Below are 17,643 nucleotides of genomic sequence, written 5' to 3'. Positions count from 1 at the left end.
GTTTTAGCTGAATAGAGAGAGTGGGGGGGGGACCCCCGTTCTCATCTCTTTTTTTCCCGTCTCCTTTTTCTTCCTTTTCATGGTGAAAGGTGGTTAAAAAAAACAGCAGGCCTGTGAGTCTCCAGTGAGCCGATAACAACTGAACAGGCACACTTCTATTGTCCTGGTATTAACCATTACACACACACACACACACACACACACGTACACGCAGGCACACGTCTTATTGTCCCGCTGAAAGCCTTTAGTCACAGTGCAAACACACACACACACACACACGCACACACACTTACATACAGGCGGTCATGTTCACAGACCTCTGGAAGGCTTTTGGACACGTGCAACTGGAAACCTTTTTTGTTGAGTGTGTATACGTGTGTGTGTGTGTGTGTGTGTGTGTGTGTGTGTAGGGGCGTGTCCGTCCATTGTGTTCACCAAGACGACCCCAAAATAACCTCTTTTGTGTGTGTGCGCGTGTGACAGGGTCTACACAGTGGGGAGCTGCTGCAGCCCGGAGAGGAACACACGAGTGTGTGTGTGTGCGACCGATAAGTGTGTGTGTGTCTGTATGAGTAACACAGTGGGAGATGAGAGCTCCTTACACCCCTTGGATCAAAGGCCCAATAAGGACTACATCAAATCTGTGTGTGTATGTAACAACCAAACACACGCACACGCACACACACACGCACGCACACGCACGCACACGCACACGCACACGCACACGCACACACACACCACCACCCTCGGATTTCTCTTTCTTATTTTCTCTCTCTCTGGATGAACGAGCACAGCATTGTTATGGATTTGAATTGCAGGGGAACCAGCGCTCGCTCACCACACACACACACCCACACACCCACACACACACACACACACACACACACACACACACACACACTCACACACTAACAGTGTCTGTGAGGAATAAGGGGTTAGCGAGCACACTGGGTGTGATGAATAGAAAGAGAGTTGGTCACTGCTGCGTCTATTTCCTGTTGATCTTAACAGAGTTTTCTCTTCACACGTGTTGGATTTGTTAGCGTCACATAATCCTCAATAGAGATAGATATAGAATAGAATAGATCCTCAACTGGTGAATGTTGTCATGCCTGAATTTAGATTTAAAGGGGTACTCCAGTGATTTAGTATTGCACTTCTAAAAAGTTGAGGTACTCATCACAAAAGACAGATAAAAGAAAGAGCGGTCAAAATAGAAGGAATAGAGGCCGATACTTTCAGTCCCTAGTATGGGTCAAACTTCAAATACACTACATTTCCCATGATGCACCTTGGTATATACCATGCTATAGCATCTTTCAGTAGACCCTCCCTGTCTGGTAAATGCCCACGCTGTCCAAACTCCAGACCCACAGTTTGTACTAGAGTGCTACAAGAATGAGTCCTAAAACCTGGAAATGAGCATTTTAGCACTTCCGGTTCCTTCGTCTGGAAGTCAACGGGTTTATAGTTAGATGTCTGAAATAAGGTCTGTGGTTAACACAAGCTGAAGAGCTTTTAACGTTTTGTTTTACAACATAAAATACATCAATAAATATCCCACTCGTGGATTTTGAAGCCTTTATGTGGCTAAATGAGACTACTAAACGTCATCAAGCTGACTTGTCCGCCTTTACAGCCTCGTTGTTCGTGGTGTTCATTTGTGAAGATTATTTTACGGAACAAAACGTCTAAGTATCATAAACGTTTGTTTGCCACAGAGATTATTTTCAGCAATAATCCAAAAACCAACGGAAAAAATCCCATTGGCTTTTTGCCGGAACCCAGGGGGCGATGCTAACTTCCTGGTTGGCCTACAAAGATACGTCATCCCTGGAGCACTCTATGAGGGGACTAATTACTAAAGGATGATGACTCAGGATAAAAGGAGACTGTGATCTGCACTGATGATTAATGACTCAGCTGGTGAGTTGTTCCTGAAAATATTACACTCCAACGAAATATAATATTAACTTCAAAATCGTGGTAAGTTCGAACACAGCTTGAGTTTGAATGTAGTGGAATTACATTATAACTTCATGCATCTTTGGGCGGAAAAAAAGTGTGATTAATCACGATTAACTATCGACAATCATGCGATTAATCGCAATCGACTGACGGCCCAAATATACGTAATAAAAATAAATTTAAAAAAATGATTTTGTTCTAATATTTTGTCCACTGTGTGTTTGTTGCTCAGTCCATTTCTCAGACCTCAGGAGCCCCCTCGCCCCCCATATTTCCATATTATATCCTGGTGCTTTTTATAATGAGATTGCTAAGGGCCAGCTGTCATTTGGAAAAAGGCCCAGCGGCCGGCTCTGATAAATGGATTACAGATGGCATCCATCCCCGGGCCAGACTGGGCCAGTAGATAACAGAATTAGAGATAGACTTCCAACCAGAATCACTAAAAAGTTGAGATTTACAGAGAGAAAGAGAAAGTGAAGAGAAGGAGGGAGATTCAGACGGATGGAAGGGGTCTCTGCAGGTTTCAGAGGCATTTAGTCGTATATAAACCTAAACCTTTTTACAAGACAAGAACAAATAAGTGTGCACCTTTTGTAGTCCCCTTGATAGAACTGTTATAGGATTCATTTCTTAGCGTATTTACAGAGGAGTCTAGAGGACGAGTGTACAATGTGTGGTGTGAGTGTGTATATGCACTGGTGTGTTCACTACACCACAGTCAATAACCAGTAACAGGTCCGTCACACCTTCTGATGCCTGATTGGATAAGCACCCATGCTGCGCTGTCATTGGTGTTCGCTTCTGATATTCAAACATGTTCTGGCTGTGCAGCTGCAGAAACATATTTGGTTTTTATATCTCTAACACCTAATTTGTTAAGTTATTGGTGCTAATGGTGTTATCGTGTTAACAATGACTGACTGCACCAATGTGTCAAGCTCTATCGATTCTCTGGATGTTTTCTAGACCAACAATCCTGCACTGAGCTTATCTTTGCATGATCCGCAGGAAACTGCTAAACCAAACCAACGTTTTATCTACATTTAAAAACATAATTTACAATAAATTATTTAATTTAAAATGAAACCTGATACTACAATTTATAGATTAACTTGAGGCAATATCATCAACATGATATATTTTTTAAATCCAGTGTCTAATTCATACCGTTGAACCAGATGATATTATAATAATAACTCTCGGCAAGCGTGTGATTTCCATTGGGGACTTCTCAAAATCCTATTTTTGTCACAGTTACAGTCTCTGTTTGATTGACACCTTAAAATCTCTATAAAAAGTGTCGTCTGACTGTCCAGCTGGCATAAAGCAGATAAAAGAAGAGAGGTGATCAAAACGCTGATGCATTCATCTGGTCACCTTCAATTATTACCATGTGTTCACAGCAATAAGCTTTATGAGCAGCAGGAAGTGCTTATTGGAATTTTTTTTTCTCTGGGTTTTGTCCACCAGGCTACATATGTACAGTCTGCCTTAGCCTTGATTTAAGGTTTTTTGACAAGACCTGCCTGCTGAACATACGGTATCTGGTCACAGCTATAAACTGAAAGCCAGCAGAGAGATGTAACATTTTATTGGTTTCTAATTTTTCTGTCTTCAAAATGTATCACTGCATGTTGGAATATTTATTACAGATTGAAACTACAAACTTTATTTTAAATTCTTGAAGATCCCAAAGGTACCAATTTAAGACAGAATAAATGCAAGAAAACTAAAATGACACACAGGTAATGAGGAGTCATTTGACGCTGTGGTTCGTACAGCCGTAAGAAATAATCTAAGACCTTTCGAAGACGTGCAGATGCCCTGAACTTTCATCATTGGAGAGATGTGAGCGCCCGTCACGTCGCATCACTTCCTGTCTCTGTGTACCTGCTGCCCGTCGGCCCGTGTGGACGGACGGATTGATTTTTGAAGCCTATCGATCTGCTTCCTTCACGACCGGCAGATCTATTATAATGACATTGTATCTAAATCCTATTTGTTGGCCAACCTGCTCCCAAACATAACCCAATAAACTAAAGAGGGACGGACGAGCTCGCCTCAGCTCGGCTAAATCTTCATAAAAACCACAGACGGATCGGGATAAAAAGGCTTTCTGGCTGAGATGACATTATCCATAAAGGAAGGAATCTATTAAAAAAAAGGGGCAGGATGGTGTAATGCAACAACCTGTGGAGTCCATGCAATCACGCTAAAAATATGGATGTGTCAGAGAAAAAGAAGAAATGCTGCTGAGCAGAAGAAGAAGTTTGAACTCTTTCACCTTTAAGAAAAGGTTTAAACACGTATATCATCATCTTCATTAACTGTATTTATTTACATTCATATTCTTATATTTAAATGTTTGTTTGCTTTAAGTTTTGAGAACAATTTCTTTTTTTTCTCTGCCTTTTTTGCAAAGTTCGAATAAGAGAACGATGACGAGGAGGGTAGAGAGAAAAGACTGAACAATGAAGGATGGGGTAAAGAGGTATAAGGGAAGAATGGGCAAGGTAGGATGGGAGAGAGAACAGACTAGAAGTGGGAGGAAAGGAAAAGAAACTAAAAAAATACAGAGAAAGGAAAGGCAAAATAGAGGGATGATGGAGAGACTGAGCCAGAAAGAAAAAAAAAAGCAAAGGATGAAGCAAAAGAGGGTGGGAAAAAAGGATTAAAAGGAAGAAAGAGAGAAGCTGATTCCTTTGTTTGAAGAACAGTAATCAATATAGCAACACGCACACACACACAATGATTAGGGTCAGCTCTCTACCAATTAACTTCAAGTTCTAAAGCGACCTGCTGTCCACATAATAAAAGCTGTTCATTCCTCAGTATTTCATTTAGTGACAGTTTAAACAAATAAATTACTGTTTTATTTTTTGTACAAACACAGAATTTTTTTATTTTTTATTAATAAAGTGTAACCCCATTGTGACTGAATTAAAATTTTATTGATACAAAGGCTGTCAAACGATTAAAATATTGAATCGCTATCAATCGTATAATTGTATATAATTAATCGTGATTGATCGCAAATTAATCTAAAAAAATTTTATCTGTTGAAAATGTACCTTAAAGGGAGGTTTGTCAAGTTTTTAATACACTTATCAACATGGGAGTGGGCAAATATGCTGCTTTATGCAAATGTATGTATATATTTATTATTGGAAATCATTTAACAACCCAAAACAATGACAAATATTGTCCAGAAACCCTCACAGGTACTACATTTAGCATAAAAAATATGCTCAAATCATAGAACCCATTTTCATTTACATATCTTGAGGTCAGAGGTCAAGGGACCCCTTTGAAAATGGCCATACTAGTTTTTCCTTGCCAAAATTTAGCGTAAATTTGGAGCGTTATTTAACCTCCTTTGTGAAAAGCTAGTAGGACTTTGTTGGTATTAATGGATTCCTTAGGTTTTCCAGTTTCATATGATGTCTTCACTCTAGCACTAGAAATTAGTTGTGTTAAAACAAATTTGCGTGAACGCATTTTTATCATGTTAACTTTGACAGCCCTAATATATATTTATATTACTATTATGATAAAAAATTGTATATATTTTGTTTTCTAGTAACCCTGCTGAGGAAATCAAACCAACAACCTTCCCAAACCCTCCCCTCTCGAGCTGCAGCCCCACCATCTTCCCATGGTGCACCTCAACCCGCCTCCATTGGTAATCAATGGGAGACTGGTAAAACCTGATCACCAGGGACTGAGGGAGGGAATCAATAGCAGCAGGAAACTGATGTGAGAACGAAAGGAGGTAGGAAGAAAAGTGAACGACAGGCAGTAAAATGCCGTGAGAGAAAAGATTTAGCCGTGAAGGTAAAAGCATGAATATACAAGAACTCAAAAAACAAGAACTCTGAAGGTTGCCTCAAGCCTTTGTATGTCTCTGGATCAAGAAAGAAGTTCCATAAAACAAAAGAGCGCTGATGTTGTGGGAGGAGGGGGAGAGTCGGGGGTAAACACTGTCCTTACAGCAAATGTCAGGAGACAGAAAATCTGGGGAAATAATTGAAAAACACAATTAAGTTGATAGAGAAAAAAGATTTGAGTCCTGAAACGGTGGCTGCCCTTCCAACCGGCCCGAGTCCATCTGAAGGTTAAGTGTATTTTACTGTCTTAAGACACAGACGGGGGAGCTATCTACGCTTGCTGGGAACACAGCGCTTCAATTAGATGGCATGGAAGGGGAGGAGGAGGGGTCAGGGGGAGGGGGGCGTCCGCAGGAGATACCACAAACAAACTGGATACAAGTTTGTAAGAAGAGACCACACAACTAAAGCAAACTGCTGGTTTTACTAGTAACTACACATCCTGTTGATTTTACATCTCTGCTGATCATCCATCAATCTTTAGATCCATTAACCTCCCTCACAGCAGCTATTACTTTCAGAGTTTCCCTTATTTCTAGAACAGCCAAGGCCTACATCATGAAGCAGCAATACAACAACATCATATAAACATCCTATCCCATGAAAAATAGTTTAAAAAATAAGAACCTGTTCTGAAATGATCTGTCAAATCAGCCTGGGAAATTTCGTTCCCATACAACGAAAACGGCACTGTCTTTTCGTCCAGGAGATCGCCGTTCGTGTCCCATGTGAAACTAAAACTCAGTGTTCACTTATTTTCATCATGGTGTTTCTCTACTAAACCTAACCCAGTCGTTTTGTTACTTTTTTTGTAAGGCTGTCAAAGTGAACGCGTTAACACAAATTCCTTTTAATGCCACTCATTTCTTTAATACATTAACGCAACTTGCAATGTCTTGGTAGTAGCGGGCTCAGTTTTAAAGCTAGAGTGAAGATACTAGCATCATATGAAACTAAAAAATAAGGAATCCATTGGTACCAACCATGTCATACTAGCTTGTCGCAAAGGAGGTTAAATAATGCTCCAAACTTACGCTGAATTTTGGCAAGGAAAAACTGTCATGGGCATTTTCAAAAGGGTCCCTTGACCTCTGACCTCCAGATATGTGAATGAAAATGGGTTCTATGGGTACCCACGAGTCTCCCCTTTACAGACATGCCCACTTTATGATAATCACATGCAGTTTGGGGCAAGTCATAGTCAAGTCAGCACACTGACACACTGACAGCTGTTGTTGCCTGTTGGGCTGCAGTTTGCCATGTTATGATTTGAGCATATTTTTTATGCTTAATGCAGTACCTGTGAGGGTTTCTGGGCAATATCTGTCATTGTCTTGAGTTGTTAATTGATTTCCAATAATGAATATATACATACACTTGCATAATGCAAGCATATTGTCCACTCCCATGTTGATAAGAGTATTAAATAATTGACAAATCTCCCTTTAAGGTACATTTTCAACAGATAAAAAATATGCGATTAATCGCGATTAAATATTTGAATCACCTAACAGCCCTAATTACAATATATTGTAATATATGTTATGTTATTTCATAACGGATTATACATTTTGACAATTACAGTACATGCAAATAAACTTTATATCATAGATTAATACAAAATAATAAGTATTAAGTTAAGATTTCAACTTACTATCTAATAATTTGGACTCGGTGTCATCATTTTGACTCACGAGTCATCCCTAACATTTCAGGTATTTCTTCCCCTTGCCTTCCCCACATGCTTCAACACAGTAGTGATGCAGGACAGATGCACTTTTCTACAGCTACATCCACTCCCAATCACATTAACTTTGCTCCACTTCATAAATCAGTACTACTGCACGGAGGCACAGATTGGCAATATTGAAAGCCTGAGGTCTTATTTTTCTATCCTCTGTTATCAATTATGTGTTTGTTTCGCAGTTTAATTTACTATCCGACAGGTTTTTAATACAACCAATATTTTCGTCACTCTGCGGCTGTCAGATTCGTGCCGTTAATGGAGCGGTCTGAAAAATGGCTCTGGATGTTAATTTCCCTAATGCAGAGACAGTGCACGGCCTCCATCACGCCACTTCTTCATAAAGAAGGAATTACTTTTATTAAAGCCACCGCAGCTTAGTCGCACTCTCCTCTCGCTCGCAGATGAATCAAAGCCATCTGACAGAATTAGATTTACACTCCGCCAAATGAAAAGCATTACAACTTAGAGTGAGAGGGAAAAGAAAATTATCTTCCCATCACACAGACAGAGAAGAAACAGGAGGCGCGAGGCAGGTGAGGACTACGGAAGATGATAAAGGACGATAACATCTTGCAGAACAATTAAAATGTTTATAGAAATCTAACAAGTTATCAGGGGAATGAAATACAGATCATTTTGGAGATATTTCAAAGCTGACTATTATGTCAGTATTATGTCAATGCATCAATGCACTGGCAACTTCTTTTGTAGTATTGTTTGGTGCAGTAAGTGGTAGAAGTAGCAGGTACAGTAGGTAGACGTACAAAGCTCAAGACTTTGACAAAGGAGACCGTGGTTCATGTCCTCCCACCGAGTAATAATGCGTAAACAAAAAAATTGGTTTAACGCCACTAATTTCGTTAACGCAACTTGCAATTATGAATTAACTTCTTAAAAATCCGAAGGGCCGCGATCTTTCGGAGGTTGTAGCAGGTTTTAAAGCAAGAGAGATGATACTGGCATCATATGAAACTAGAAAACCGAAGGAATCCACTGGTACCTATCTCATAATATCTTGTCATGAAGGAGGCTAAATAAAACTCCAAACTTACGCTAAATTTTGGCGAGAGAAAAACTGGCATGGCCATTTTCAAAGGGGTCCCTTGACCTCTGACCTCAAGATATGTGAATGAAAATGGGTTCTATGGGTACCAACGAGTCTCCCCTTTACAGACATGCCCACTTTATGATAATCACATGCAGTTTGGGGCAAGTCATAGTCAAGTCAGAACACTGACAGCTGTTGTTGCCTGTTGGGCTTGAGTTTGCCATGTTATGATTTGAGCATATTTTTTATGCTAAATGCAGTACCTGTGAGGGTTTCTGGACAATATTTGTAATTGTTTTGTGTTGTTAATTGATTTCCAATAATAAATATGTCATACATATGCATAAAGCAGCATATTTGCCCACTCCCATATTGGTAAGAGTATTAAATACTTGACAAATCTCTCTTTAAGGTACATTTTGAACACATAAAAAATGTTAGATTAATTTGCGATTTAACAATAAATGCAATTAAAAAAAAAAAAAAAATCTTTGTATTTTTATATCAATTCAATCATCTTTTCTTCCTGTAAAACAAAATATGACGTGTGCTTGACGTAAGCTAGTGCTGACCAATTTCAACCAATAACATCATGACATCCATCAGCTCCGTATCGCACTGCTTTCTAAGCCCGCCCACTTTTTAGTCGTCCAATCACATGCAAAGGATTTGATTTAAATCCCTCTTGTAACTGTACACTGCTCAAATATTCCATTTCACTGGGAAATACGTCACAGTACCTCTTTTTTCCCCCCCTGTGTGTATACTGTATGTCTCTGCAGTACTGTGGGTTTGCCAAGGCAAAACTTGTAGGATGGTAGCCTCACAATATTTAATGGGACTTTTCAGAACTTTAACAGAACTTCTAAATGTATTTAAATCAAAATCACAGTGTCGGCAGCTCAAAGTTAATGTCCAAATCCAAAATGTTCTCATTTTGGATTTTCAAAGTGGTACCATTGTGCTGTTTGTGCCTACCTCTCTTTCTTCTCCTTTAAAAAAAAAAAAAAAAAAAAAAATCAATATAATGTTGTATATCAGTGTGGTAGAGAGGAGTGGAACCATTTTTCATATAAAAAATGCCATGAAATATAACTTTAAAAGAGAGTTGTTTCTCTGTTGGATTGCTGAGAAATGGAGGAGAAATAAGGGAAAAAGCTCGATTTATAGTTTGTTGTGTCGAGTCTGAAGCGTTGGATCAATTCAAGATGTCTGACAGTTAATCCGACCTGATTAGACACAACAAGCAGATCTCTGCAGTGAAAAAGACAAATTATCTGAGAACTCAACATTTTCCTGAACTGAATCACTTGCTGACAGTAAAGCGGAGGAAATAGCGGAGAATGGTGAATCTGAATGTACTGGACTTCTTTAAGACGGTGAAGAAGAGGTTGGTAGTTTGCTTTGAATAAAAATTTGGACTTCAGGACACATGTTGAGAAATCTGCAGCCTCTGATTTCAGTGCTTTGCCTTTCAATCATTCACTCTGAGGTGAAAACAGAGCTTCATACTGATCAATGTGACCAGTATTAACATCTGAATCTACCCAGAGGCCTGGAAACTAACTACCTCTCTGTCTGTCTGATTGTCTAGATGAGCTGGGGGATTCTGACGCTAACAATCAGTCGTGCTGGTTGACTCTTCGTCTGACCTAAATGACTTCATAAGGAAATAATAATAATGAAGTCAAACCATCACACTGTGGATGGTTGTCTGTGACAGGCTCGTGACTGGGAGCTGAGATAGTTAAGCAACCAATCAGGCCTGTTTTTAAACCAGTTAGTAAAACCGTCAGTCAGGCAGCCAATCAGGTTGCAATTAAGTCGGTTAGTAATCAAACAGCCAATCAGGTATTCTGACAGTGACCGCCGAGAAATCCAGCCAGTAAACCAGTCATTTCCATCTGTCTCTGTGATTCTCCATCCACGTCATGAGCAGGCTGCCAGTCTGTAACACACACACATACGCACACACAAACACACACACACACTACCCCAAGGCCAGCGCTTTATCTTTGTGACACATTCATAAACCCTGACACACACACACACATACACACAGACAATCACACACACCCTGCCCATCCCCCTTCACGTGCACATTATCACACCGTCCACTCAACCATGAGACAAGCGTGTACATGTGTGTGTGTGTGTGTGTGTGTGTGTGTGTGTGTGTGTGTGTGTGTTAGAGAGACAGAGAGAGAGAGAGAGAGAGAGAGAGAATGTGAGTGTCATACTGTGATCAACTGTTTAGGTTAGAAAAGAGGAAGTACTAGTAGCTACTAAAGCAGTGAATGAATGCATGTCTTTATTCTGTAATTGAGTACGATTGTGTCCATACTATAGCATACTGTTTGTGTTTTTTGTCTGCAGGTTTTCAACACAAACGATCTGTATATGAGAGGAGAGTGTCAGTGAAAAACCATATTGATGGGACATTCAGAGTCTCAGTAAAGTAAACAAGACTCAGTCAAAACCGAGTATATGGCTGCACCGTGTACGGGTCTGTGAATTTGTGGCTAAATTGTTACACAAATAGTCAGTGGTCATGTCTATAATGTTAAATCCAGCAGTACATGTCTACCAGGTCCAGCGGGGACACTAAGGGACGCGCCGTCTAAACAATCCACCAGAATCTACTTCTGAAAACATTTTCAGCGAGAATTTTTTTCTCGTTTCATCTTAGAACTAGATCGCCTAGTTTGACAGCTTGGTCCAAGTTTCGCGAGTCGGACGCGTCGCGCTGGACAAGCTCATTTACATAAAGTTAAAAATGTTCAACTTTATGCAAATACAAACCGTTTCCAACTCGCCGCAAAACCTCCCACCATGCACTGGACGATTCGGCTTTTCCTGCTTTCCATAGGAAATGAATGGAAAGCGTTGAGACGCACTCCATCACCGGATCTGGTGGAAATGCGGCGATAGAGGAGCACTCGCGCTGGTGAGTAGAACCGCTCACACACAACCCTGTTAACGTAAATGAAGGACTGTTCCCGCCTTTTCATTTACTCTAGTTTGCAAAGTAGCGATGGATGTACAGACCACTATTATTAGATTATTGATCCCAAATCTGCCTCAATGCATTACATTGGATTCTTATTGCACATATTCTCAACGAATGAGAGAGAAGTGAGTCAGCTACCGCCACAAGAATAATCTGATTCTGTGTCTATTATACATTGTATAATATAATATAGTATACTATACCATGCTATACCATACTACACTGTACCATAGCGTACAAAATGTTCTGTGTTCATACATACTGTCCTACCATCTATCCACCAGAAATACATTCCTGTACATTAATAACATTTGGACAATAACTTCACTCTTCTGTGTGTAATATAATAATATTCCTACACACCAGCTGGGTCCCTCGCTGTGTAAAACAGAAGAGACACAATCATCAGAAACAATCAGAGCGCTGGGAGTCGCAGCTCTGACCATTTATCTCTCCATAAGTTCAATCTGTTCTGAGGAGAAATGTGATCTGACCCAGGCGACCTCCAGGCTCCAGGATATTAGATTAGCAGGGGAGGCTAGCGTTTCAGCTAACCAAATCACAACTGGGGCTAATGACACCGTGAGGTGAGGGTCAGCTTGACCTTTGACCTCTGACCTCTATCTGTGCTGCTGCGGACCCCTCACAAGGGTACGACTTTCCTTCTTTCCTCCCAACTAACAGGATGAGGAACTGATGTTGAATAGAAAACAATACTGCTGCAAGTATCTATCTGTGGTTTAAGGCTACATCCACACTAATACGTTACTAAACGACCTCCGTCCAGACGGGCATTTAAGGGCCGTTTCTGTTCATACTACCACGCCTGACCATTCACGTACAATGGGCATGCGCGTACAAAAAGGAAGCAGCGTTGGACACAGTAATTGATGCAAAGCGCTCAAATAAAAGCCTGCCTCATGCGCACGTAGGCAGTAGTAGCATTATAAAATGCAAAATTTAACTGCACTACAGCTGCTAGCATAGACAACAAGGTCAGCAACGCTTGTAACTCGTTATCCACGTTGAAATTAACCACTGGTGTTCGAGGCTGTCACTTCTTTTCTACCGGAAAAGGTACATGTGATGGGGCGTGATGTCATGACTGATAAGACCCAATCAAGAATCTAACGTTGATGTTTGCATCATCGCTTTCAAAGGTCTCCGTTTCTGTCCGTCCAGACTAAAACACAAACCGGGAGTTTTAAAACTAACATGGGGTCAGCTGTGTTTTCAAACGTCTCCGTTTTAGGTAGGGGGGGATGGGACTGTGTCCAGCAGCAACCTTTGACCTCCCTGAGGTCAGCCGCTCCATCAGAGGCAGAGATGAGATCCTCTCTCTCAGTCTTCCCTCTAGTGTAGAACCACGTTACTGTTCCACATAAATATGATCGGGTTTCAATGCAGCTGCAGATGTTTTGTAGTGAATTGAAAAACACTGCAGTTACCAGTGTTCTTATGGGCTGAACAACGGCCCAAAGACAAAAGGGAAAAAAAAAAAAAAAAACATTGATATTCAACCGACAATAATATAGAATAGAGACAAGGAGCAAATCCTCACAATTGAGAAGCTGGAACCAGAGAATATTTGACATTTTGACTTTATAAATGACAATCGCTTGTAAAAAAAATATGTTAATTATCTGTTGATAGACTAATAATTTAATAATAATAATAAATAATAATACATTTTATTTAGTGGCGCCTTTCTGGACACCCAAGGACACCTTACAAAAATCAGTTAAAACATTGACAGATAAAATAATCTAAAAACAACAGGACATGACAGAAACATATTTGTACAGACACATATGATGGGTGATGATGAGTTCTAGAGAGAGTAGGCCAGTTTAAACAGGTGGGTTTTCAGGAGGGATTTGAATGATGTGATATTGTCGGACTGCCGGATGTGTGGGGGGAGTGAGTTCCATAACCTGGGAGCAGAGCAGCTGAATGCCCTGGCTCCCATGGTGCTGAGGCGTGAGGTGGGGGTGGTCAGAAGTCCGGCTGATGATGAGCGGAGGGAACGGGAGGGAGTGTACTCCTGGAGGAGGTCTGTGAGGTAGGTGGGGGCGAGGTTATGGAGAGCTTTGTAGGTGAGCAGAAGGTTTTTGTAATCGATCCGGGATTTAACAGGGAGCCAGTGCAGCTGGATGAGGATGGGGGTGATGTGGTCGGAGGAATTGGTGTGGGTGATGATCCGGGCGGCAGAGTTCTGAATGATTTGGAGTCTGTTGAGTAGTTTGATGGGAATGCCAGAGAGGACAGCGTTGCAATAGTCGATTAATTCTACAGCTGGTAACACTTTATAATAACCAACATTTAGAAATGGTATTTGCTAATGATTAAGATATTATTTGTAAACTTTACATAGATAGATATTTGTAACACTTTGTTAATGGTTAATAATTGGTTGTAAACCGTCTATAAACTTTATTTGGATGACAATTATAAAGTTGTAACTGATGATTATAATACCTTGTTAAATGGTTAATAAATACTTTGTAAATAATCTATATAACATTATTTAGATACATAGTTAATACTTTGTCTGGTTAATAATTGGTTTCTGGTCCATCTACCTATGTAATGTTTATAGATGTTTTACAAACAAATTTCCACTAAACAGTTAGTGATCACCAGATCACCACCGCCTGTTTCATCCTGTTCACTGTGCATCATTGTGTCTCTGTATTCACTGTCTGCGTCACTCACTTCACACTGTTTGTGTAGATGCTTTGGCAAAATGTTTCCCATCAAAATGTCATGCCAGTAGAGGTGTGTGTGTGTGTGTGTGTGTGTGGGGGGGGGTGGGGGGTGGGGGGGGTGGGGGGGGAGGGGGTGGGGGGGGGGGGTTAGGGAGGATTTGAGGAGGAGGGTGCTGTGGATCCTAATGACATCCCCTGACACTGCTATGGACATAATTACAACACACACATACAAACACACACAGAGGTGTGTGTGTGTGTGTGTGTGTGTGTGTGTGTGCGCGCGTGTGTGTGTGTGTGTGTGCTCTGGTCTGGGAGGTTTTGCAGCTGTGGCACCGAGCAACAACTGTTGTCACCTGCACAACCTGCACAACCTGAACAGTGTGTGTGTGTGTGTGTGTGTGTGTGTGTGTGTGTGTGTGTGTGTGTGTGTGTGTGTGTGTGTGTGTGTGTGTGTGCGTGCGTTTGTGTGTGTGACAGGGGAGACAGTAGACGGAGGTGATGAGTCTATCGCTGTGGTAACAGCCTGCAGCCAAGTGATTCTGTGGCTGTCGACATCTCTGTCTTTATTCCTTTGTCTCCTCTTCATCTCCTCCTCTTTTGTTTCCTCTCTCCTCTTCCCCTTTCCTCATCTCCTGTCCTTCCCTACATTCTTTTACTTCTATATTTCCTCCCCTCCCCCTTTTTCTCCTGTTCTTCCCGGGAGGGAAGGGAGGCACGGGAGAACCAGAACCAGGAATACGCGGGGCAGACCGTCAGACCCTGCTGCAGTAAAATGAGGTTTTCTAAAGGGAGTCTGGTGCTCGGAAACACTACCGCTTTTGTCCACAGGGACCGCCAAAATCAACACAAAATGAAAGTTCCTCGTACGAGTATGAACCTAACGAATCTACCTTTCTGTTGATTTGCAGATCACTATTATCACTACTATATCACTATTGTCTGGTTCCAGCCTCTCCAGTGTTAGGATTTGCTGCTTTTCTGTTTTATATCATTGCAAATTGAATATCTTTGGGTTTAGAAGACATTTGAAGATGTTGCCCTATCATCTGCGTACGTATATAAATCATTTAACTTTCTCAACAAATAGACAAACAGAAATATGCGGATATCAATGAGGTCAAAGTGTGCTGGATTACATACGTGCATCATTTTTCTGTGAATCCCTCAAGTTTGGGTAGGCAATCTGAATCCAGCATGGGAATGGCGGACTCTTCCGCAACCAATAAAAACTATGGACACTTTACTATATGGAGAGGTAATTACATTGAATGGATATAGTAGACTGAAAATCAAAACATGGGGTTTGATTTTCATGAAAAAATATATATATTTTTAAACACCTTTAACTGCTTAGTAATATCACAAACTACACATGTGTAGCTGATTCTCCATTACCCAAAACACTAACAGGTTTCCCAAAACAGTACATCAATCACAAACTAGAGGAAGGAAGGAAGGTAGGAAGGAAGGAAGGAAGAGAAAGACAGTGAAAAGTTTTAAGGCTCAATGAGTTTTTTCCACCACAGCAGAGAAGATTCAGACTCGGCTCTGTCTTTGAGGCGTCTGCTAACAGATTTAATACTGCAGAGACTGAATGGAAAAAAAAACACTGCTGTCAATAGGAGAAAAATGAGCTGTGAGAAATGATAAATTGTCAGACACATCCGCGATATTGACTGGTCTGAGGGAAGGATGGAGGGAGGAGGAGGAAGGGAAGAGATGGTAAGACAGCGTTGGAGCCATTTCTGCAGTGCTTTTTGGAATATAAATTTCCCCTTTAGACGTGCAAGTTGTTTTTCTGTGATCTCTGAATCCATTACAGTTAATGAGATGATGATCAGCTGCTTTACGAGGAAGTAAATTGTGCAAAGTGTACAGGCATGAAGCTGGTGGAACACAAGCCACTCAAAAGGAAAAATACTAGCGCTGTCAATCAATCAACATATTGAAGTCCATAGTCAATTGGTCAAGGGACAAAATTTAGTGTAAGTTTAGAGCGTTATTTAACCTTCTTCGCTACAAGCTAGTATGACATGGTTGGTACCAATGGATTTCTTAAGTTTTCTAGTTTCATATGATGCTTCATATGAAACATGCATGCATGTATCTTCACTCTAGCTTTAAAACTGAGCCCGCTACAACCCCAACAATGGAAAGTTGCATTAATGCGTTAAAAGGAATTTGTGTTAACACGTTATTATCGCGTTAACTTTGACAGCCCTAAATAAAACCACTAATCACTCGATCTTTATACGTAAATGATCCCAAATAAATCAAAATGTACTGCTCAAATGTTTGTTTGTGTGAGTGTAGTCACTAGAGAAAATCTACCTGTCTGTGTCTGTCACCGTTAAACTTTCTGGGAAATGTGTCAAAAGATAAATGGACTGGAAAAGTGTGTGTGTGTGTGTGTGTGTGTGTGTGTGTGTGTGTGTGTTTTCTACCTGTATTGCAGGTGTCAGTCGTTTCCTGGGGAGAAGTGTTTCTCACCTTATCGTGTGTGTTTGTGTGAGTGTGTGTGAGAGGGAGAGGGAGAGGACGCATGTGTGCACACTAAACATCAAACTGCTTTTAACACCATGCAGGTCACAGTACACTGACATTACACATGGGCTGTGTGGCACTGATTAGAAAACACACACACACACACACACACACACACACACACACACACGCACGCACACACAGTGATTAACCTACATTCAGAGTCACCGGAGCAAAACTCCTAAATTCAGTGTCACATAAATGATAAATGACCTTTTAATGTTTCCTATATCAAACCAGATGAGGCTCCACAGGTCACTGGGGAAAACAATCCTTTAATTTTATACCCCAAACACCCTCAAACATTTCACAGTAAGTTTGTAAGTAAGTTGCTTTAAGAAATGTAATTTTGAATCTTTGATAAGATGGTGAACCAACTCCTCACCCTGTCCCTGATACCGGGATAGGACTGTGCAATAATTATGCCTTTTGAGATGGTCACCGTGTCGGATTATAGACAAAGAACGTATATTGCCAAGAAGTGAATTCTACAAAATTGGCCTGTGTTGAACAATAAAATATTATAAATATAATAAGCATTTTCAGTCCAAAATGGCGGCAGTTGTCAAAAAGACACCGGAGTTTCGTCTCTTGGCTTCAATACTCTTTGTTATGGAAAGGATAATGTACAGCAAGCCAGTCATTATTGTGAAATAAACCCCTTCCGTCAACTGAAATCTCAACGATTGCCACTTTAAATGAGCCTTTTTTTTTATACGTCGTAT

The 17,643-nt window shown here is 40.7% G+C and overlaps 1 protein-coding gene across 2 annotated transcripts in view; it reads right to left on the bottom strand.

Annotated features, from left to right (window-relative positions):
- Window positions 1–17,643, bottom strand: part of wdr7 (WD repeat domain 7) — a 101,778-nt gene that overhangs the window by 35,404 nt on the left and 48,731 nt on the right. The window lies entirely within an intron of this gene.

The sequence above is a fragment of the Sebastes fasciatus genome, chromosome 19 (genome assembly GCF_043250625.1).
Source record: "Sebastes fasciatus isolate fSebFas1 chromosome 19, fSebFas1.pri, whole genome shotgun sequence".
Lineage (NCBI taxonomy): Eukaryota > Metazoa > Chordata > Actinopteri > Perciformes > Sebastidae > Sebastes > Sebastes fasciatus.
Note: the sequence above shows the minus strand (reverse complement) of the source record. Positions and strands in the feature narration are given on the sequence as shown.